Source organism: Macaca thibetana, chromosome 17 (genome assembly GCF_024542745.1).
Source record: "Macaca thibetana thibetana isolate TM-01 chromosome 17, ASM2454274v1, whole genome shotgun sequence".
Classification (NCBI taxonomy): Eukaryota; Metazoa; Chordata; class Mammalia; order Primates; family Cercopithecidae; genus Macaca; species Macaca thibetana.
The window spans coordinates 17,616,146-17,640,294 of NC_065594.1; the positions used below are offsets into that span (position 1 = coordinate 17,616,146).

The 24,149-nt window shown below is 36.9% G+C and overlaps 1 protein-coding gene across 1 annotated transcript in view; it reads left to right on the forward strand.

The window, feature by feature from the left end:
- The window catches only part of FREM2 (FRAS1 related extracellular matrix 2), a 180,171-nt gene that overhangs the window by 98,262 nt on the left and 57,760 nt on the right, over window positions 1–24,149 (forward strand).

Sequence of the window (24,149 nt, forward strand, 5' to 3'; positions counted from 1 at the left end):
GGAAGAACAACATGAGGAACAACTTTCTAGACAGAAAAAATGGGAATTTAAAACAATGATAATATACACATTTATTCTAGGTTTGGTTTTTCATCCGATTAGGTTTCAAAGTTGGCTGCATCTGTCGGTTTGTCTTCCTTGATTTAATGTTTCTAAAGGGCAAAAGTCACAACTATGTGTGTGTTTTTTTCCCCTGTGCAGTTTCTTTCACCATGCCATTTACCATCAGGTGATTAAACTTTTGACATTTTGTGGTGAAGAATTGAAATCTAATTTATTTCCTTCTTGGTTTTTTGTTTTGTTTTGCTTTTAAAAGCTTATATTTTGTAACTTGAATCTCAGTGTTTGAAACTGTTTTTTCAAAGAAACCTGTCGGACAAGGCTGTTGAATGAATAACTAGTAAACACATGGAAAATTAAGTCCTACAAGCCACTCTGCCCCAAAATAGGAGGGAGGGAATATCCTAGATCATTCTTCCCCAGAGAAACTAAATTGTTATGAAGTAGAAATAGAGAAGGGAGCAAAAGGATCTTAATCTCCCCAGTTCAAGAAACAGTTTGTACTTTTTTATGTGGATAGAGAGAGCAAAAGGAAAGATTGCGAGTACTGTTGTAAGTAAAGCAGAGAGCAGTAAACTGAGAGATGGGACTCCCTAACCCTGGGCTGGTTTTCTTTCCCCCTTGAAATTTTCCTCCTGGTAGGTGAAAGAGGAAGACACTGGGGAATGATTCTTTCAGTTTGGAAAGAAGCTGGAAGACAGTCAAAAGATCAAACTTAGGAAGTTGAAAATAATCTACCAGAAAAGGTCTTTGATAGTTAAATGGCAAAGCACGTGAGAGGTGAACGTGGTAATGTGTCTTATGAGCCTATACTCTGTGCCAGGCACGGGTACTGGCTCCTCTGTACATTTTTTTTAAAAGACCTTTGCATAGGTTTATTGGATCTTCGTATTTCTTTGAATTGTCTATATACAAATTGATTTTCTTACTGATTTATAGTAGCTGTGAGAATAATAGATATTATACCTTTTACTGTATGTTGTTAAAATTTCTTCTAGTTTCTGCCATTTGTGTTTGGTTTAGCTTATTTTGGTTTTTAAATTGTTTTTGGTTTATTTTATTTTGTTTTCTGAATTGACAAATAATTATGTATATTCATGGGGCACGTATTGATGTTTAGACATATAAAATAGTGATCAGATCAGCATAATTAGCATGTCCATCATGTTAAACATGTATCATTTCTTTGTGTTGGGAACTTTCAATATCCTTGTAGCTAGTTGAAGCTATATAATGTATTATTGTGAACTAGAGTCATCCTACAGGGGTGTAGAAAACCAGAACTTGCTCCTCTTATCTAGCTGTCATTTTGTGTCCTTTACCTAATCTCTTCCCTGACCCCCCATCTCTCCTCCCTTCCCAGCTTCTGCTACCTTTGTATATCATTGTGCTTTATCATCCTAACAATTCTGTAAAATATATAACAACATCTGTGTATTTACTGAAAATGTTTGAAAACACTAAAAATTAGGAATTATTTTATCAAGAGGTATTGAAAGTCTTGATTCTACCTTAAATTTATATAATACCCTGTAAGTATAAGCTGCTCTAATATTTGTAACTGCTGCCTTAATTTATCAGTATAATAAAAAGTTCTATTCTGTATTTAAAGTACAGAAATTTTATTTTATCTTAAAGAAAGAGCCAATATTTTGAATACAGTCCAAAAAATCTAATAGTCCATGCTAAATGCCTATCTGCTCTTTAGATAATCTATCAATTGTTACAGGTAGAAAGAGGTAGGTCTAATTTAAAAATATAAAATGCAATTCATGTTTACTTTAGTTCAGTTTGTTTTGTTGGCAAAAAATAAAATCTTTCCTGTATGGATTGATATGGGATGCACATGCAGAAAAAAAACATAAAAGTACAGAAAAAAAAACACTTATTTATTAAGTGCCAGGCATTTTCACAAATGTATCTCTAAATCTGCAAAATGAAGGATGATGCCATTATCCCTATTTTACAGATGCCAAGACTGAGACTTAGAGAGACTTGTTGATTAACTTGAACTTATGAAGCTAGTCCACAGCAAAGTCAGTATCATGGCCCCCAAATCACAACCTTTCCATGCTATCACTCAGCCTTTAAAACGTGTCTCTAGTGGTAATGAAGTTGAGGAACCATTGGTACGATCCCATCATATAATATTCATAGAACATTTTACTATTGTCAGTGTCTTATCAGAGCTTCACAGTTCACTGATGTAGACAGGGCAAGTGGCATTATAAGTGGGGTAGTGAAAGCCCAAAAAATTATTTACCCCAGAACACAGGGCTGGTAAATCTGGGTGCCATGGACTTTGATTTTGAGGCTACTGAGTACCATGCAGACATTAGACCAGCAGTTTGTCAGGAATGGTTTTGGTGATTATTGCCACTCCTTCTTCATTCACTCAACCACTATTCAGTAAATCAAAAGTCCTGTGCATACTGCTCTGCTTTCTCCCATCTGTCATTTACCTTCCACTTCTAACATCACTACTATAGTTTAGACAGACCCTTTTCATCTCAGATGTAGATTATAATAAACTTCTCACAGGTCCCGCAGCCTCATATCTCATCCTACCCACACCTTGGTTTCCATTGCCACCAGTTTAACCTTTCCTAACCTCCTACCACACCTTTTCTCAGCACAAAACCCAAAAGTGTTGACAGCAAACTTTACCATCATCAGGAAGATAGGCACCTTCCACTTTACCCAATCAAAAGCCAGTAATGCACTAAAAAGAAAAAAATAAGTAAGTGTGGTTTAATCTCTTCTGGTAGTGTAATGATTAAGAAGTCTAGAAAGATTAAAGTTATTTCCTAATTAAGAGCAATATTTAGTCATGTTATTCAACAAATATTGCAATTATTTTCTTAAAAATGCAACGGTCATTCCAGTCACAGGGTAACGAAAAGGAGAAAGAAAAGAGGAGGAACAAAGGAGATGGCACACAGGGAGGGTGGGTCTCATGAGAGCAAATCAAAGACAGACTGAGGAGTAAGAACAGGACAAACCAAGCAATTAAGAGAGAAAATGAAGGCACATCATATCTAAAGCAGAAAGAAAAGGACAGTACTGAAAAGAGGAGATGAGACAAGCCCATTAGGGCCTCTACTGTGGATAAACCACATCTTTCATATGCTGGCACTCATTGAGAGGGTTATTTTCTTTCTTTACAGTTACCTGAAATAGCACTAGCAAAATAAGCCCAGTTTACAGCTCTTTGAGTGCTATATTTTCAAGTCTTCAGAAGCTTGCAGTGAGATCATTATGACCTACCAGAAGGAATTCTTCCTTGGACTGCTTAACATAGCAGATGGCACAAGCTCACCTTGAGGCTTAATCTTCACTCTGAGATTAAAGTTGCAGTTACCCAGTTTAGTATTCCATTCAGTAAGAAATTTAGTAAGACATAAGTTTGGGGTGGTTTATCTATTAATACTGTACCTTATGCACTGTTGCGTCCCCACAGAATCCTGTTGGTTGAGTGTTTCAGAGACTACCTGACTAAATGATGATTTATAGCACTTTAGTGAAAAATACTCTCAGAAGATCTTCTGTTACTTAAGAAATGGCTACGATATCGAATGTCAACCCTTTATAGAATTGACAATATTGACTTACAGTCCCTAGGACCTGCCCTGCACTTAGAGCTCAATCATTTCTTTTCATTCACTCATCACAGTTTGTCTTTTCTTTGACAATTCTTAACATCATTTTTCATATTTATTTTGTCATATTGTGCCCATTAGTATAATGTTGGATGGAAGCAGTAGAGCAGGCATTTTTGTCTTTTTCTCATTGAAAAGGAAAATCTTATAATGGTCCCCCATTTAAAATAATATATACTATAAGATTCTAGTAACATTTTATCAGGTTAAGAAAACATTTAGTTTGAGAAGAGATTTTATCAGGAATAAGTATTAAACATTATAAAAATTTCTGCATTTATTGAACATATTACATAATCTTTTCCTTCAATCTGTTAGTGTAATTAATTGCATTTTTAGATTTACTAGTGTTAAGCCACTCATATATGCTTGAAGAAACTTACTTGTTCATGACATAATTTTATAAATTGCTGGATTAAATTTCAGAATATTTAATTTTAGGGCCGGGCGCGGTGGCTCACGCCTGTAATCCCAGCACTTTGGGAGGCCAAGGCAGGCAGATCACGAGGTCAGGAGATCCAGACCACAGTGAAACCCCGTCTCTACTAAAAAAATACAAAAAAATTAGCCGGGCGCGGTGGTGGGCGCCTGTAGTCCCGGCTACTCGGGAGGCTGAGACAGGAGAATGGCGTGAACCCGGGAGGCAGAGCTTGCAGTGAGCCGAGATCCGGCCACTGCACTCCAGCCTGGGCGACAGAGCGAGACTCCGTCTCAAAAAAAAAAGCAGGTTTCATTTTAGTATTTTTGCATGTATATGGGGCTTTAAATCTGTTTGTTTATAGAATCAAGTTTATAATGACTTCATTAATTGAGTTGAGGTACTATCTTTCTTGTTTCTTTAATCTGTAAACTTCAAATAAGATTGAGATAATTTAATTTTGTAGGTTTGGTAAAATTATAAATCTGCCTGTATATATGTAGCTAGATTTTGGCCGTTTGGCTTTCTTAAATGGTTATTTCTTCTTAAGTTTTATTACTGTATTTTTTTCCTAAGAAAGTTGTATGTATTATCTATATTTTCAAAATAATAGTGTAAATTTATTATAATTATCATAAAATTCTTAAAAGTCTTTATTGCATGGCTTTTTATGTCTCCATTTTATTACTAATGATGTTCTTCTATCCTCTCTGTCTCTCTTTTCCTTTTCTCTTTCAATTTATCTTTCCAGAAGTTTGTATATTTTATATGATTTTTTTAAGCTATGTTTGGTTCTGACTTTTCTTTTGGAAACTTCTATTCTTTTTATTTCCTATTTTATTAATTTCTGTTCTTCCCTCAGACTCATCTTCTAGTTGGCTAATTCTCTCTCTATATGTATTTGCTACTTAACTCATCCACTGAGATTTATTTTGATAACTATACTTGCATTTTGAGAAGATCTGTGTGGAGTTTTTCCATATATTTATCTTTGGCTTTCTATCATGCTTTATTTTTTTTCTTCATATAGTTTCTTTTTTACATATTTAATAATTTAGATACTTATTTTATAATCTTTGTTGCACAGTTTTATTACCGAAGATCTAAGGTCCAGAGCTTATGTTTTTTGCTTCAACTGCTTCTTGCTTATGGTATAACATTTCCATGCATATAATAATTTTGTCTTATGAATTGACTTTCAATGGGACTTTATATGCAGAAAGCCTATACAATCCTAGTTCAGGGATTAAACCCTGAGAGCAGTTTTGCTTTTATATTTGCTAGGGTCAATTTCTATATAATTTTTTTTTTTAATTTGAGGAGCTCCAATGCCAAATAATGTGAATTAGGACCCCCAACCTGTATATTAGAGAGGCCTATTGAGACATTTTTCCCCATTCAGAATGTAGGCAGAAACAACAAGCTCCATAAGAGGACGGATTTTTATTCTAACTCACACATGTCCTCTGGTGTCCAGACTTGATTCTTGGGGTTTCAGTTTCAAATTTCCACTTTGTATCACCTGTCCCTGGATGGGCAATCAAATGTAACCCACTCAGTATTAGTTCATTTAACTAGTACTCTGGGTTTTTTTTCAATTCTGTCTTGTAAGAGTATTTCTTTCTTTATTATAAAACCTCCATTTAAAGAGTTTCTGTTATATTTGCAGAGTTTGTGAGAGGAAGGTTTTCAAGTATGCCCTTCAAAATATTGCTGTTGTAATTCACTAGAAAAGCTTTTATTGAGTGAAGATAACATGTGTCCAGAAGTGTTTTCTGCAGTGGTGCTTATGGACTACTCTTTTCTAAACTAGATTACCATTTGCACAATCAGTTCTCATGTCAGGAATACCACGGTGAGTCAAAGATGGGGCACCTACACTTTTTATTAGGTTGGTACAAAAGTAATTGCTGTTTTTGCCATTACTTTCAATGTCATTGGAAATCACGACATCTACCATATACTTAACACAAATAATACAAATAATTTCAATACATTGAAAGTAATGGCAAAAACAGCAATTACTTTTGCACCAAGCTAATATTTTGTGAGATAAGTTGCTCTTAAAAACTTTAATTTCTAGACATGACCTTTTTGGCAAAATGATTTAATTATTATGCAAATCTCATTTTTCTTTTATTGTACTGAAACATATCCAAGTCAAGCCCAAAATAGATTATTTGAAGTCTTATTTTAATTAATCCCATTGTATTGTTTCCCACAATGCATCATTCATATAGATGAAATCTTATCATTAAGGTGTCGGGGGCACAGAAAATTACCATTGTAAACCAAGCTCCCATGTGAAAAGGACAAGAGCACTTGGCAAAGCAGGAAAAACTGGGTGATGACTGAAAGAGTTTTTTCTCATATATCATCAAGGATTGCTAGTGACTGAGATTAAATGAAGGGGGAAAGGCAACACATTTAATTTGGAACCAGTGAATAAAATAGATCCAGTACTTCTTCAACAACACGTTTAAAAATATATGTTTTAATAGAAAGCATCTGAAAAACGCTCTCCTCGTCAATATGCTATTTTGGTGTCTAAGGTAAAAAGAATCTAGGCCAGGATTGGGTCAAGTGAGAGATCAAGGAACTCAGTTTCCACATGTGAATTTGCTTCTTAAAAACCTCTCATGTATCTTGATTATTCACCCCTTTCTTACCTTGGCCACCTTCCCTAAAAGTGCATGTACGAAGAATAAATGCAAAAGTACAAAAAGCATTGTATTAGTCAGTTCTCACACTGCTATGAAGAAATACCTGAAACTGGGTAATTTATAAAGAAAAGAAGTTTAATTGACTCACAGTTCCACATGGCTGGGGAGGACAATCATGGCAGAAGGCAGCTCCTCCCAGGGCAGCAGGAGAGGATGAGAGCCAAGCAAAGGGGGAAATCCCTTATAAAACCATCAGATCTCCTGAGAACTCATTCACTCTCACAAGAACAGTACGGGGAAACTGTCCCCTTGATTCAATTGTCTCCACCTGGTCCTGCCCTTGTCACATGGGGATTAGTACAATTCAAGATGAGATTTGGGTAGGGACACAGAGCCAAGCCCTATCAAGCACAGAAAGCTAAAAGCAACATATTTATTTCATTTGGCTTCTATCTTACCACTTTCTTGACTTTCAATGCCAGGAAGTATCTTCAAGTAAAGAGTGAGTGCACTTTGCCAGTAGTATCTTTCTTCCCTCATGTCTTCATCTACTTTTTATCATACTGTAGCAAAACCTATTTTTTGTCATTTAATGGGAAGTCCTTATTGTTTGTCGTTGGAAATCACCACATCTACCATATACTTAACACAAATGATACAAAGAGAACCATGAAAACAAAAATGTCCCTTCAGGCCAGACACAGTGACTCACACCTGTAATCCCAGTACTTTGGGAGGCCGAGGCAGACAGATCACTGGAGGTCAGGAGTTTGAGACCAGCCTGTCCAACATGGTGAAACTGCATCTCTACTAAAAACGCAAAAAACTTAGCCAGGTGTGGTGGCGGGTGCCTGTAATCCCAGCTACTCAGGAGGCTGAGGCAGGAGAATTGCTTGAACCTGGGAGGCAGAGGTTGCAGTGAGCTGAGATCACGCCACCACATTCCAGCCTGGGCGACAGACCAAGACTCGGTCTCAAAAAATATATAAAAAAAAGTCCCTTCAATTTTTCCATGAATCAAAATGTCTCTGGAGTGTTTACAGTTGTCCCCTCCTTGTCAGCAGTTTCCTTTTCATGCTATTAGTTACTACAGTAGAGAACAATAAGATATTTTGAGAGAGAGAGACCACATTTCCATAACTTTTATTTTAATATGTTGTTAATTATTCTATGTTATTTATTATTAATTGTTGTTAATCTCTTACTATGCCAAATTTATAAATTAAACCTTATTATATGTATGTATTTATTAGTATTTACAGGGTTTGGTACTATCTGTGTCCTCAGTCATCCACTGGGGCATTTTGAAATGTATCCTCCACAGATAAGGGGAAACTACAACATTTGCAAGTATAGGCAGCTAATATTCATGCATTTATGCAAAACACTTTGATTTGGGATTATTTTTTAATCATTCCATTTTCATTGCAGTCCTGTAATGTAGGAGGCACTCTAGCAAGGTTTTTAAGGATACGATAAAGCAAAGTAGACGATAAATTTGGCTGAAATCAAATGATTAAATATAAGCAAATACAGCGGTGCCCTCCATTTGAAATAAATTCACACTGTGAAGTTTTTGACTTCATAATGTACAGCATAAATTTTTCTTTGAAAGAAGAAACCTGCCACTTGAAAGATTTCCTAGTTGGAGTAAATCATGAGATGGAATCTAGATAATGTTGAATTGCAGTTTAATAAAGATTTATTTCACAATAAATATTTTTTGATAATTTTATATCACTCATTCATGCAAAAACTGTGAATTGAGCACCTGTGTGCCTGCACTTGGCTAGGTGCTGAGGACACAACAGCAAACAAGAGAACCATGGCCTCTTAATTCATGGACCTTTCAGACTTTGGGGGTACACAGATAAGTGAACAGACAAGCATAAAATAAATGTGATAAGTGCTCTACTAAGACAAGAACATCCTTCCCAAACCAGGTTCAGAAAAAACTTCTTTAAAAATATTATGCTCTAGCTGAACTTTGCAGGTGATATCAAGGTATCCCAGTGAAGAGGCAAGGAAAGTGTGAAGTAAGTGAGAAATTCACAAGTGCGCTGGCTAAGTGGATGGGATGCCTCCATGGAACTGAAAGCTTGGATACAGCAAAAAACTAGAGCTCAAATGAGTGAATAACAAGAGTTTGGAGAGGAGGGCAAGGAGTCAATCTTATAGGGCCCTGTGGCCATATAAAGGAGTTGTGTTTCATTCTTGCAATAGAAATAGGTGACACCTAAAAAGTTTTAGGTAAAATGACAAAATTAGATTTCTATTTTGGAAATATCATTCTGCTCTGGCTGCAATGCAAAGAAAAGATTGAAGAGCTCAGGTGGCTGTTGGAGCAACACAGATGATCAGTTACAGTGGCCTGAACAGGGTGGTTGTAGGAGGATGCAGAGACCAGATGGCATCTGAGAGATAGTGCTGAGGAAGAATGGGCATGCCGTGGTAATTGATTGGACAGGAAAGACTGAAGGATGATGCTTTGTTTTCTAATTAGAGCTGTTGGGTTAAGAGTGGTACAGTTCACTGAGATGGGGAGAATAAGGGTAGAGTGGGCTTAGGAATAAAGAACAATGAAATTATTTAAGGCATGCTAGTATGAAAGAAATGCCTGCTTGACTTCAAAGTGTGGGATATCAAATAGGCAACTGAAGATATAGGCCTGATTAGGAATTCTGCAGTAGACAGTTCTGTGCTAGAGGCATTGTGACAAGTTCTCTCTATGGATAATGACAAAAATCTTAGGAAAAGATAAAATTAAGAGACATGCAAAAGTGGACCTCGTATGATTTATAATATGGATGGATTTACACCAATTCTCATTTAAAAGAAAGTGATAGACTTCTTGTATGCTGAGCAGAAAATGAGAAATGATGAATAGAATAGTCAGTATTAAGGGTATGACCATCCCAGCAAAGAAGGTGCTAAAAAGAATCTAAGAACCAAACACATCTCAGTGTCTGAGTTTTATAAAACATGCCTAAATCTGCACTATTCAGCATGTGACAAGCTATGTCATTGTTTATTCCTGTTGCTTACTAAAAGATTTTAACCAGCTTATTTGGTGTATTTTTCTTTCCCACGTGCAAATATTTCACCAATTTTTGAAATAATAAGAAAGATGAACTTTATTTTAGAGGAATTTGCTTTTTGACCACCTTTGTTGGTATACTTCATATCTTACTAGCTTTTTGGTCAAATTTTATTAATGTCTAAGCTTCAGTTTCCATGGGTTTAAAATGGGGATATTAGTTTTACCTGTGTTTTCTTCATTTTTTTTTTAGAAATTGACATCTTGATGTTTTGCCTGTCATGCACATTGTTTACACGTGATAAAAACTTTGCCAGCTATACAGTACTGTCTGTGCAGTTTCATCAGTTCAACATGGAGAGAAGAATGCCAAGTTCAGTGGGGAGAAAGTCAAATTTCATTCATATGCAATAATACACACACAATACTAACAGCTGCCACTTTTGACCACTTTACTATGTACTAAGGACTTTACATGAATAATCCAGTTAAACCTCAGAGCAACTTTATGATATAGGTGTAAGTATCATCTCCATTTGATGGATGGAAAAATTGAGACTTGGAGAAAATTGCTTAAGATCACACAAATGTGAAGTGTTGAATATGTGTCCTAAATTTAGGTCTGTTTACCTCAGATAACATGTGCGTTACCACTAGGCTGTAATGAATCCTGAATCTCCTCAAAGGGATTAAAATATAAGTATTATCTAATGACCTCACTGAAGGGAAGAAATCAGTCTCCCTTCTAGAATCTAGGAAAAAATGGTCCAAACAAATATAGATCAACACTGGTCAAAAAGGAGATGTTTCTGAGGGTAGCCAATATTTCGGTCACTAAAAATTATACAGTTGGAGTAGGGAAAATGTTCAAGCCTTTTGTACACCCTGGATGAAGTGTCCCATATGGATTTCCAACATTTTTTTTTTTTTTCTGATTGCTGTGTTCTATTCTGTGGTAATAGGTATACTAGATGAGGAATCAACCAAACAACTATTCCCTGACTAAAGATAAATGAATCCCTTGTAACTTTAAAAAAATTTTTTTTTTTTACTGATACAAAAAAATGTGCATATTTATAAGGTACATGTGAATATTTGTTACATGCATAGAATGTGCAATGATCAGATCAGGATATTTGGGGAGTATTCATCACCTTGAGTATTTATCATTTCTGTGTGTTGGTAACATCTCTAGTCCCCTCTTTCAGCTACTTTGAAATATACAATACATCATTGCTAACTATAGTCACCCAAGTCTACAATCAAATATTGGGGCTAATTTGTTCTATAATTGCACGTTTGTACTCACAAACACACCTCTCTTTATCCCCACTCCCATCCACATACCCTTCCCAGCCTCTGGTGTCTGTCATTCTATTCTCTATCTCAATGGGGATCAATTTCTTCAGCTCCCACTTACAAGGGAGGACATGCAGCATCTGTCTTTCCATGCCTGGCTTATGTCACTTAACATAATAACCTCCAGTTCCAACCATGTTGCTGAAAAATGACATGATTTCGTTCTTTTTGGTGGCCAGATAGTATTCCATTGTGTGTATACATGATAGTTTCTTTATTCATCTGTCATTGGACACTTAGGATGATTCCATATATTTGCTATTATAAATAGTTCTGCAATGAACACACAAGTGCAGGTATTCCTTTGATATATAGGTTTCTTTTCCTTTTGATAAATACCTAGTGCTGGGATTGCTGGATAGTATGGTAGTTCTGTTTTTAGTTTTTTGAAAAATTTCTATACTGTTTTTTTCTGGGTTTTTTGTTGTTTCTGTTTTTGTTTTTTTGTTTTGTTTTGTTTTTTTGAGGTAGAGTTTTGCTATGTTTCACAAGCTGGGGTGCAGTTGTACGATGATAGCTGCAGTCTTGAACTCTTGGACTCAAGCAATCTTCCTGCCTCAGCCTCCAGAGTAGTTAGGACTACATGTGCACACTACCACACCTGGCTGTTTTCTTTAAATTTTTGGTAGAGATGGAGGTCTCTCTATGTTGCCCAGGCTGATCTAGAACTCCTGACTCAAGCAGTCCTCCCACCTTACCTTCAAAAGCACTGGTATTAAAGGTGTAAGCCACCTCACCCAGCTTACCACACTGTTTTTTATGGTGATTGTACTAATTTACATTTTCACAAAGAGGGGGGTGAGTTTTCTTTTGTCTGAATCCTCACCTGTTTCTGTTATTTTTTGTCTTTTTAATATTAGCCAGTCTAACTGGGGTAAGATGCTGTCTCATTGTGATTCTGGTTTATATTTCCCTGATGCTTAGTGATGTTGGGCATTTTTTCATATACCTATTGGCTATCTATGTCTTTTTTTGAGAAATGTCTATCATCTCCTTATCCTGGTTTTTAATGGGATTATTTGTATTTTTTTTTAAACTGCTGAGTTGTTTGAATATCATGTATATTTTAAATTTTACTTCCTTGTCAGATAAATAGTTTGCAAATATTTTCTCCCATTCAATAGTTTATCCCTTCACTCTGTTGATCATTTCCTTTGATGTGCAGAGGCTTTTTCATTTAATTTAGCCTCATTTGTCTATTTTCATTTCACTGTCTGTGCTTTTGAAGTTTTAGCTGTAAAATCTTTGCCTAGACAAATGTTCCCAAGTTTTACCCCATTTTTCCTAGTAGTTTTACAGTTTCATAGTAGTTTTTAGTTTTTATAGTTTTATAGTAGTCTTATATTTTATTCTTTAATCCATCTTGAGTTGATTTTTGTATATGGTGAGAGATAGGGGTCCAGTTTCATTCTTCTGCATATAGATATCCAATTTAGCCAGCAACATTAGTCTTTGGGTTTTCTAGATATAAAATAACGTCATCAGAATATAGGGACAATTTGGCCGGGCGCGGTGGCTCAAGCCTGTAATCCCAGCACTTTGGGAGGCCGAGGCGGGTGGATCACGAGGTCAGGAGATCGAGACCATCCTGGCTAACATGATGAAACCCCGTCTCTACTAAAAATACAAAAAACTAGCCGGGCGTGGTGGCGGACGCCTGTAGTCCCAGCTACTCGGAGGCTGAGGCGGGAGAATGGCCTGAACCCGGGAGGTGGAGCTTGCAGTGAGCCGATATCGTGCCACTGCACTCCAGCCTGGGCGACAGAGCGAGACTCCGTCTCAAAAAAAAAAAAAAAAAAAAAAAAGAATATAGGGACAATTTGACTGACTTTTCTTCGCATTTGAATTCCTTTTCTTTCTTTCTCTTGCCTGATTGCTCTGGGTAGGACTTTGAGTAGTTTGTTGAATAGGAGTGGTGAAAGCAGGCATCCTTATCTTGATCTTTATCTTAGAGGAAAGGCTTTCAGCTTCTTCCTGTTGAACATGATGCTAGCTGTGGGTTTTTCATATATGGCCCTTATTACTTTGAAGTAAGTTTCTTCCATTCCTAGTCTGTTGAGCATTTTTATTATGATGGGAAGCTTAATTTTCTCGAATGCCTTTTCTGTGTCTATTGAGATGATTATATGGTTTATGTCTTTCATTCTGTTGATGTGATGTATCATGATTATTGATCTGCATATGTTGAACCATCCTTGCAACCTTGTTTTAAATCTCACTTGATCACGGTGTATTATCTTTTTGATGTGCGGTTTGACGTGCTAGTATGAGAATTTTTGCATCTATGTTTATCAAGGATATTGTCCTGTAGTTTTGTTGTTATTGTTGTCGTTGTGTCCTTGTTTGGTTTTGAAATCAGGGTAATACTGTCCTGATAGTGATTTTGGAAGAATTCCTTCTTTATCAATATTCCATACTAGTTTTAGAAGAATTACTATTAAGTTCTTTATACATTTGGTAGAATTCTGCAGTGAATTTATTAAGTCCTAAACTTTTCTTTGTTGGGAGACTTTTTATTACTGATTCAATCTTGCCACACATTATTGAACTGTTCAGATTTTCTATTTCTTTCTGACTTAATCCTGGTAGGTTGTATGTTTTCAGGAATTTATCCATTTCCTCTAGGTTTTCCAGTTTGTTTGTTAGTCTGTAGTTGTTCATAATAGTCTCTGATGGTCATTTGTATTTCTGTCATGTCAGTTGCAATGTTTCCTTCTTCCTTTCTGATTTTGTTTATTTGGGTCTTCTATCTGTTGTTGGTTAATCTATCTAGAGGTTTATCAATTTGGTTTAGCTTTTCAAAGGACCAATTTTTTGTTTCACAGATCGTGTGTGTGTGTGTGTGTGTGTGTGTGTGTGTGTGTGTGTTTAGTCTCTGTTTTCTTCAGTTCTGTTCTGATCTTTATTATTTCTTTCCTTCTACTAATTTGAGGTTTGGTTTGTTCTTGCTTTTTGGTTTCCTGAGGTGCATCATTATGTTGTTTATTTGAAGTATTGCTACATTTTTGATGTAGGCATTTATTGTTATGAACTTCCCTTTTAGCGCTGCTTTTGCTGTATCACAGTTTATGTATTTTCATTTTTATTTGTTTCAAGAAATTGTTTTTCTTGTCTTCATTATTTCCTTGCAATGGTCATTCAGAAGCATGTTGTTTGATTTTCATGTATTTGTATAGGTTCCAAAGTCCCTTGTTTGTTGATTTCTCATTTTATTCCAAGCAGATACTTGATGAAATTTTTCTTTTAAAAAATTTGTTGAGACTTGTTTTGTGGCCTAACATATGGTCTATCCTGAAGAATGTTTCACATAATGATGAGAATAATGTATATTCTGCAGTTGTGAGATAAAATGTTATTTAAAAAACTGTTAGGATCATTTGTTCTGTAGTCTAGTTTAAAACTAGTATTTCTTTGTTGATTTTCTGTCTCAATGATCTGTTTAGTGAGTGGGGTGTTGAAGTCCCTTGCTATTATTGTATTGCTGTCTGTTTTTCTTTAGGCCTAGTAATATTTATTTTATGAATCTTGGTGCTCTAGTTTTGGGTGCGTGTGTATTTTGGATTGTTATATTCTCTTACTGAATTAATCCCTTTATCAGTATATAGTGATTTTCTTTTTCTTTCTTTTTTACTGTTTTAGACTTAAAGTCTGCTTTATCTAATAAAAGTATAGCTACTCTTATTTTATTTTGGTTTCCATTTGCTTGGAATATCTTTTTCCTCACTGTATTTTTAATCTATTTGTGTCTTTGTAGATAAAGTTAATTTCTTATAGGCAGCATATATTTGAATTGTTTTTCTTTATTCATTCAGCCAGTCTGTATCTTTCAAGTGGAGAATTTAATCAATTTTCTTTCAGAATTATTATTGATATATGAGACTTTGTTACTGTCATATTGTTCATTGTTTTCTGGTTATTTTATATATTCTTTGTTACTTTCTTTCCCTCTTATTGTTTGTCATTGTGGTTTGGTGTTTTACTGTAGTGGTATCATTTGAGTCCTTTCTTCTCCTCATTTGTAAGTTTAGTTTACCAATGAGTTTTACAGTTTTGTGTGTTTTCATGATTGTGAATGTCATCTTTTCACTTCCAAGTTTAGGTCTCTCTTGAACATTTCTTGTAGGGCCAATCTAGTGGTTATGAATTTAACCATCATTTGCTTATCTAGGAAAGACATTATATCTTCTTCATTTATGAAGGACAATTTAGTTAGATACAGTATCCTTGAATGGCAGTTTTGTTTTGTTTTGTTTTTTTCCTCTTTCAACACTTTGAATATACCATTATCTCCTGGCACATAAAGTTTCTGCTGAGAAATCCATTGTTAGTCTGATGGGAGTTCGCTTATAGATGACTAGATGCTTTTCTCTTTCTGCTTTTAGGATCCTCTTTTGCTTTGACTTTAGACACTTTGAGTATAATGTGCTATGGAGAACACCTTTCTGCATTATATCTGTTTGGGGATATATGGGTCTCCTATATCTGAATGTCTAGGTCTCTTGCTAGACTTGGGAAATTTTCATCTATTATTCTGTTAAGTAGGTTTTTTGAAACAGAGTCTCACTTTGTTACCCAGGCTGGAATACAATGGTACAATCTTGGCTCACTGCAAACTCCACCTCCTGGTTGAAATGATTCTCCTGCCTCAGCCTCCCGAGTAGCTGGGATTACAGGTGCACACCACCATGCCCAGCTAATTTTTGTATTTTTAGTAGAAATGAGGTTTCACCATATTGGCCAGCCTAGTGTCGAACTCCTGACCTCAGGTGATCTGCCCATCTCAGCCTCCTAAGATGCTGGAATTATAGGCGTAAGCCACCGCACCCAGCAATTAAGTAGGTTTTTTAACCCTTTCATTCTCTCTTTTCCTGCAGAGACAGCAATAATTTGAATATGTGGTTGCTTTATTTGGTACTAAATGTCATGAAGGCATTGATCATTCTCTTTCTTTTTGTCTGACTGGATTATTTTGAAAGACCTGTCTTCAAGTTCTGAGATTCTTTCTTCCACTTGATCTACTCTATTGTTGAAACTTGTGAATGTATTTTGTATTTCATTCAGTGAATTATTCAGTTTCAGAATTTGTTTGGTTATCTAAAAAATTATTTCTTTGGTAAAATTATCATTTATATCCTGAATTGTTTTGTTGATTTCTCTCTATTGTTTTTCAGAATTATATTGTATCTCACAGAGCTTCATTAAAATTAGCATTTTTAATTCTTTGGGATTTTGTGAATTTTGTTTTGATTAAGGTCTGTTATTGGAGAATTATCATGCTTATTTGAAAGTTTCTTTCCTTGCTTTTTCATGTTTCCTGTGTCCTTATATTGATATCTGTGCATCTGGTGTAACTATTGGTTCTAATTTTTTGAATTTGCTTTTGTAGGCGATGACTTTTTCTTGAAGATGTATAAATGAGTTGGGTTGGAGAGGGTGCATTACCTTTGATTTTAGGTCCATGCAGTAGTGTGATATTCATATGATTTTACTGACTGTAAATAGCATCAGTGGTATCTGTGATTTTCTCTGTGGCCTAGGGTATCATTATTAGTAGAAGCTGTGTTGAAGATGTTCTGGGAACTAGGATGCTAGGTTGGCCAGTCTTTGGGCCCCAGTGGTGGCAGTGGTAAGCTTAGCATGCCTGTATGTGGGCCCCAAGGTAGTATATGCTGGCATCAGTATTAGTGGGTCATGGTGGGCCAGTTCATTGACTTTCATGTGGCTTGCTCAGATGCTATCAGTGGCAGTGGTAAGCCAGGCATGTGGGAGGGTTCTTGGTTTTCTGGACCTTGGATATAATGTGGGAACCCAAGAGGTCTGTTGTGGTGGCTGCAACAGATTGGGCAGACCCATATGGGTAGATGTCATCTGTGGTCATATCGGCAGGTTGGTTTGCCCCAACCTCAGATCCCAAGAGTATTCAGCCTCCAACAGTGGCAAACTGGGCTGGATGGTTTCCAGACCCCTGGATGGTGTATTCACATATGCAGAGAACAGGACCAAGCTGGTAGACTTATCTTCAGGACCCCTGGTAGTGTGTTCAGGTGCTAGTTTTGATAAGCAGAGGTGGGGTTGTCCCCCTGCCACCAGAGGAGTGCTCAGGTGTGGGAAGCAGCAGATTATCGTGGGCCTGCCACCAGGGCAAGTGGGGCCACTCTCAGTGGGAACAGAGTAAGGAGGTAGCTGTGGGATACACGGTTTCCTTGCTCCTCAGTCCCACAGCAGCCTGCAACAGTGACAATTACCTGCTCAGCCTCTCCTCTCCTTTTTTGGTCCAGCAGCAGCAATGGCAACATCAGCCCCAGCTCCAGGGCATAAGGCAGACCTTTGGAGGCTGGGCTTTCAGGATATCCCCACCTGTGGGCCTGCCACCAAGAAGGCAGGGCTATACTTAGTGGGAACAGAATAGATAGGTCGCTGTGGGGAGTGCACTTTGAAAGCACCTCAGTCCCACAACAGCCCACAGCAATGGCAGTAAGATTTTTTCCCGGAGGTATGTGAAGATGCTCAGCCTCTCCCGTCCCATCTTGGGCACAGTAACAGCAGTGGCAGCACCTGCGAGACACAGTCCTTTGGGGATTTGGCTCTCAGAATGGCACCAAGCTGTAGCTGCTGAAGGCTCAGAAGCCTGTGGTTCTCAGCTTGAGTTTCCTCTGTAGAGCAGTGCCTCTGTGCAGCCTGTAGGCAGCTCCCGATGACAATCACAAGCCCCGTATAAGTCAAGGGGCTCTCCTGTAGCTGAGATTATGAAAGTCTGTAGAGGGAATATGGAGCCCTGGGGGTCTGTCACTTACCCTTTCCCCACTTGTGGGAGGTTCTCCCAGCTCCCAGCCAATCCCAGCTGAGCAGGTTGCTTGCATCCCTCTCCTTCTTTGCTTTTGGTGCTTCCCATTGCTTCTTTATTGAATCCCAATATGCTCTCTTAGATTGTCTATTCAAAGTGTGAGTATTTGCTATTTTGGTTCCTTTCCGTAGATGAGGCAGGTACTAGCTGCATCTAGTCAGCCCTCTTGAACTCTGGACCTCCTTATACCTTTGTAACTCAGGGCAAATCTGAAATTTTACATGTGAATTGGTTCTCTAAAGCTGTATTACCTCCCAATAAAATTATGAAATTATGTTTTTGTGCTTGCAGAGTGGAAGACCAAGCCCTGGATTACTAGTGAATTCTCTTAGCTGCAGTGTCTGGAAAGTCCGGCTGGGGCCAAAGCTTTTCTCTGTGCTGACTCTTAACTGTGTACAAGTAGGGCAGGGGTGCTAGAAGTACAGGAACATGTCTTGATGAAACCTGTGTCGCGTCTTTAAGACACAGCTAAAATTTTTATACTGCAGGATGTTTACACACGAGCAACACAACTGATGTTAAGAACAATGCTCTCATTTTGTGCAGATACCCTTAAACATCTTACATAGATGTCTTTGATCCTCAGTACTTTGGTAATGTTACAATTCAGTACTGCAGTATTGGTTCACTAGGGTCAGTATTAAGTCAGTGTTAACAATGTTTCACTCATCTTTACTGTCAGTCTTAGGAAGGTAATTAAGGAACATTCAAACTGAATCTATTCTCTGCCTTTGTGTGTCAGCCCGCAGGGGTTTTAGCTAAAGTGGCTCGCTTCCTGGACCACCCTGGAAAAATTACCATACGAGATATAAGCCAGGGACATGTAAAAGGCAACATGGCGAGCTCCATGGTAAATGTAACTCAGTTCAGTGCTGTTCAAAAGCTTACTGACATCAGAAAAGCTTTCTCAACAGCAGGAGCACCTTAGAGAAGAAAACATTTCTAGTGCTAGAAAAATACATCATGGTATGGTGGGTGAAGGAATGAAATATTTTTATTCCTTTGTGCTTAGCTGAAAGACCTAATCACTATCCATTTTTGTTTTGAATACAATTATTTGCATTAGTGCAAGCTCCCAAAAAGTAACGGCAGAACAGTTATTATAAGAAATGGCCAGATTCCTTTAAAGTAACAACTTGATAAAGTCATATTCTGTGTTTAGTATACTTGAGTTAGAACGAAATGAAAAATCAAAAAGTAGAAAAATGAGTTTTTAATTTCTCAGAATATTAATGCGATGTAGCCATTAGTAGCCTATTTAATACAGTTGATGATTCTAACAATTCAGTGAAAGTCAGTCGATGTTTAGCAAGTGCCAACTTTGTGGAAAGCATTCCAGGGATTCGCTAAATAGTAAAAATGCTACCAGTTTTTCCACACGAGAAGGATCCTAGATAGAATGATGTCGATATTATAGTCTGAAAACAAAAATCAAAACAAATCAAACAGTATATGTAAAATATCTTGCCATTAAAAAAAATCCAGTGTCAAAAACTACATGCATGTGGCAAATCTTTGCTCTGCACATACTAAATACAATATGTGGGGAATACGAAGACATTTAAAATATAGGCCAAGACCTCACAATAATGAAAATCTGTTTGAAAGGAAAAGCTAAGTATGTAAAAAGCTAAGCAAGAATAATTTATTTTAGTAAGAAGTTGAAACAGTAAAAAGGAGACCAAGAGAGCAGAGTGTGATTAAAAGCAATTGTATGAATCATTCTATGAGTCAGAGGAAGAACAGATGAAGCCTTTAAAAGATGAAAAGGATGTAGATGAATGGAGAATAAGGCTAAGTATTGTCAGATTGCATGAGAGAAAGCATGAGGGAGGGAAAGGCTTTTGGGAACAGTGAGCATCCAGTTTGGCCAGGCTCCCTTTTTATGAGGAAGGTTTAGTGCCCAGCTCCTTGAATTGTGAATTAAGAGTCTTGGGCTGTAGACAAATTTTTGCAATTTTCCAGTCAGTAATTTCTAATCAAACAACCTTTCTTCTTAACCAATCCAGCTTTCTTCTCTAGCCAATTTTCCTCATTTGAAGCATGAGCATATTTTTACCTGAATTTCTTACCTTATGGATTTTTTGTTAGTATCAAATAATATGATCTGTATAAAAGCACTTTAAAAACTAAGCAAAAGAAAAATAAGAGTCATTGGCAGTAGAGTCTGGATAAACAAGGTTGAAACACATTTATTTGATAGGAAGCACCTGGATGTTTTTGAACAAGGGAATGAAATAATCGGAGTGGTGTTTCAAGGTTATTAATGATGTAGCAGTGTAAGTGAAAACAAATGTAGGGTAAGGAGGTGAGGCTAGAAAGGAAAGGAATCACTGCTAAGGAAAGCCTGACATAACTAGGACATCACAGAGGGAGGAAGGAGGAGGGGGATTGCAAAAAAAAATCTATGATCAAAAAAGACCGTGCGTGGAAGGTCCAAAAAATTGAGGTACCATCATAGGTTAGCAGAGGGAATTAGTCTAGGGAAAGAAAGTTGGAAGAAGACGAGATTCTATTTAAACATACTAAGATAGAGCTATCTGTAGGGCATGCAGGTGAAACCAGGCAATAGGCCAGTAAAATACAGAACTAACTAAGCTGAAGTCTGAGATTTATAAGTCATATGTCTGATGATGGTAGTTGAAATAAGGAGGGTAGATGATATCTACAAGAGAGAGGAGAAAGGGTGAAGAGAGTCAATTACTGTGCAGTAAAATTTTATCTATAGTTATAATAAATTGAGTATGTGAAATGGAATAATGAAAGGTTACCAGACTATATTTCTACTAAATATTAATGTATAGATTTTTTGGCTGTTAGCTACAAATAGTAATTATCACTTGGTATATATTAAGAAAATTGTGGAAATGTGCAGTATTAAGTACATTAATGGAATTGTCAAATAATAAATATACCTTTAGGCCCTTTTAAATAAACTTATTAAATCTTGACTATTAAAAAATAACTAGAAATTAAAATACTGTTGTGTGGTTTCATTCCACCATTTTGTAACTCCTTTCAGGTAAATTTAAACCACTTTTTTGATAGTCATTTCACATCTTTTTTTTTTTTTTTGGTAATAGTTTCTGGAGAGAGGTTGCAAAATTACAGGATTCACTCACTTTTAACAAGCACATGAGTGGGAGAGGGTAGGAAAAAAATGAGCATTGTGAGGGTGAGTGAGTCATTCACTAAATACAAGTAGGAGGGTCCAGAGAAGAGACTTCTCCGTGTTTCACCTGTGGGAGGACCTGCAGCCCCATGAATCCCAATTTTTAGCCCTTTCTACCTAATTCTAAACTTTGATTCAGAACCCACCAGGCCAGCTGTTTATGGAGAACAGTTTATAAGGGAGGAAGTGTGCAGTGCACAGATGAAAATAAAGGCAAATTTGAGCTTCCTGAAGCTGGATACCCATATCTCTCCTAGAACTTGGGAAGTTTTCTGCTATGTCTGTAATACCTCAGAGATGTTGAGAGTTTGGTTCCAGACTACTGTAATAAAGCAACTATTGCAATAAAGCAAGTCACACAAACTTTTTGGTTTCCCCTGGCATATAAAAGTTATGCTTACACTATGCAATAGTCTATTAAGTATGCAATAATATTATATCTAAAAGTGTTCATACCTTAAATAAAAAAATACTTAAATTACTTTATTGCCAAAAAATGCTAATGATTGTCGGAGCCTTCAGTAATTTGTTATCTTTTTGCTGGTGTAGGTTCTTGTCTCAATGTTGATGGCTGCTTATGGATCAGGGTTGCAGAAGGTTGGGATGGTTGTGGTAATTACTTAAAATAAGACAACAATGAAGTCTCTGCACCTCGTGATACTATTTGATAGCATTTTACCCACAGTAGAACTTCATTCAAAATTGTAGTAAATTCTTTCAAACTCTGCCACTGCTTTATCAGCTAAGTATATATAATAAACTAAATGCTTTATTGTCATTCGCACAATGTTTACAGCATCCTTACCAAGAGTAGATTTCATCTCAAGAAACCACTTTCTTTGCTTGTTCATTGGAAGCAACTTCTCATCCATTCAAGTTTTATGATAAGATTGCAGTGATTCAGTCACATTGTCAGTCTCCAATTCTAGTTCTCTTGCTATTTTTACCACATCTGTAGTTACTTCCTCCACTGAAGTCTTGAACCCTTAATGTCATCCATGAGGGTTTGAATAAACTTTTTTCAACTTCCTGCTCATGTTGATATTTTGACCTTTTTACATATAGATATATGGTTTGGTTTTGTTTTGTTTTTGGTTTGTTTGTTTGGTTCTTTGCAGAGACAAGATCTCACTCTGTTGCCCAGTCTGCTCTCAAACTCCTGGGCTCAAGCAATCCTCTGACCTCAGCCTCCCAAAGTACTGGGATTATAGCTGGGATTATAGGCATGAGCCACCATACCCAGCAAATTACATATATTCTTAATGACATCTAGAATGGTGAATTTTTCCAGAGGGTTTTCTACTTATTTTGACCAGATCTATCAGAGAAATCACTGTCTATGGCAGTTATAGCCTTACAAAATGTGTTTTTTAAATGATAAGACATCAAAGTTGAAATGACTCCTTAATCCATGGGCTGAAGAATGGATTAGCACATTTGAAAACAACATTAATATTATTGTATATCTCTATCAGAGCTATTGGGTAACTAAGTGCGTAATGAGAAGTAATATTTTTAAAGCAGTCTTTTTTTCTGAGCAGTAAGTCTCAATGGTGGGCTTAAAATATTCATTAAACTATACTGTAAACAGATGTACTGTCATCCAGGCTTTGTTGCTCCATTTACAGAGCACAGAGTAAATTTAGAATAATTCTTAAATTACCTAGGATTTTCTGATTGATTAAATAACCATTGGCTTCAACCTAAAGTTAACAGCTGCATTAGCCCCGAACAAGAGAGTCAGCCTTTCCATTGAAGCTTTGAAGCCGGGCATTGAATTATCTTCTTTAGCAGTGAAAGTCCTAGATGGCTGCTTCTTCAAATACAAGGCTGTTTTTTTCTTCATTGGAAATACGTTATTTAGTGTAGCCCTCTTCATCCTTCATCTTAGTGAGATCTTCTGGATAACTTGCTGCAGCTTCTATATCAGCACTTGCTGCTTTACCTTGCACATTAATGGTGCAAGACGGCTTCTTTCCCTAAACCTCGTGAACGAACCTCTGTTAGTTCCCAGCTTTTCTTCTGAAGCTTCTTCACCCCTCTCAGAATTGAAGAGAGTTAAGGCCTTGCTCTGAATTAGGCTTTGACTTAAGGGAATGTTTTGGGTGGTTTTCTACTCTATCTCAACCACTCAAACTTTCTCCATATCATCAAAATGGCTATTTCACTTTCTTATCATTTGTGTGTTCACTGGAATAGCATTTTAAATGTCCTTCAAGAACTATTCCTTTCCATTCACAACTTGGATAACTGTTTGGCACAAGAGGCTGGTTTCAGTTTTTGACATGCCTTCCTCACTAAGGTTAATCATTTTTAGCTTTTGATTTAAAGTGAGAGACATGAAACTCTTCTTTTCGCTTGAATACTTAGAAGCCATTGTAAGCTTATTAATTGGCTTAACTTCAGTATTGTTGTGTCTTTGGAATACAGAGGCCCAAGGAAAGGGAAACTAATGGGAGAACAGCTGACTGGCGAAACACTCAGAAGACATGCATCATTTATCAATTAAATTGTCTTAAATTTCTTTGAGTCTTCTCAAAATAGCTATTTTGAATTTTCTATCTGAGAGGACTTTTATCTCTGTTTCTCCAGGATTGGTCCCTGGTGCTTTATATAGTTCATTTGGTGAGGTCATGTTTTCCCGGATGGTGTTGATGCTTGTAGATACTCGTCCGTGTCTGGGCATTGAAGAGTTAGATATTTATTGTGGTTTTCACAGTCTGGGCTTATTTGTGCTTGTCCTTCTTTGGAAGTCTTTCCAAGCATTCGAAGGCACTTGGGCCTCAAGCCCAAGACACTGTGATTTTTGCAGACTCATGGAGGTAGCACCTTGGTGGTCTTGGTTGAGATCCAGAGCAGTTCTATGGATTACAAGGCAGAGGCCTTGTTCTTCTCCCTTACTTTCTCCCAAACATATAGAGTCTCTGTCTCTGTGCT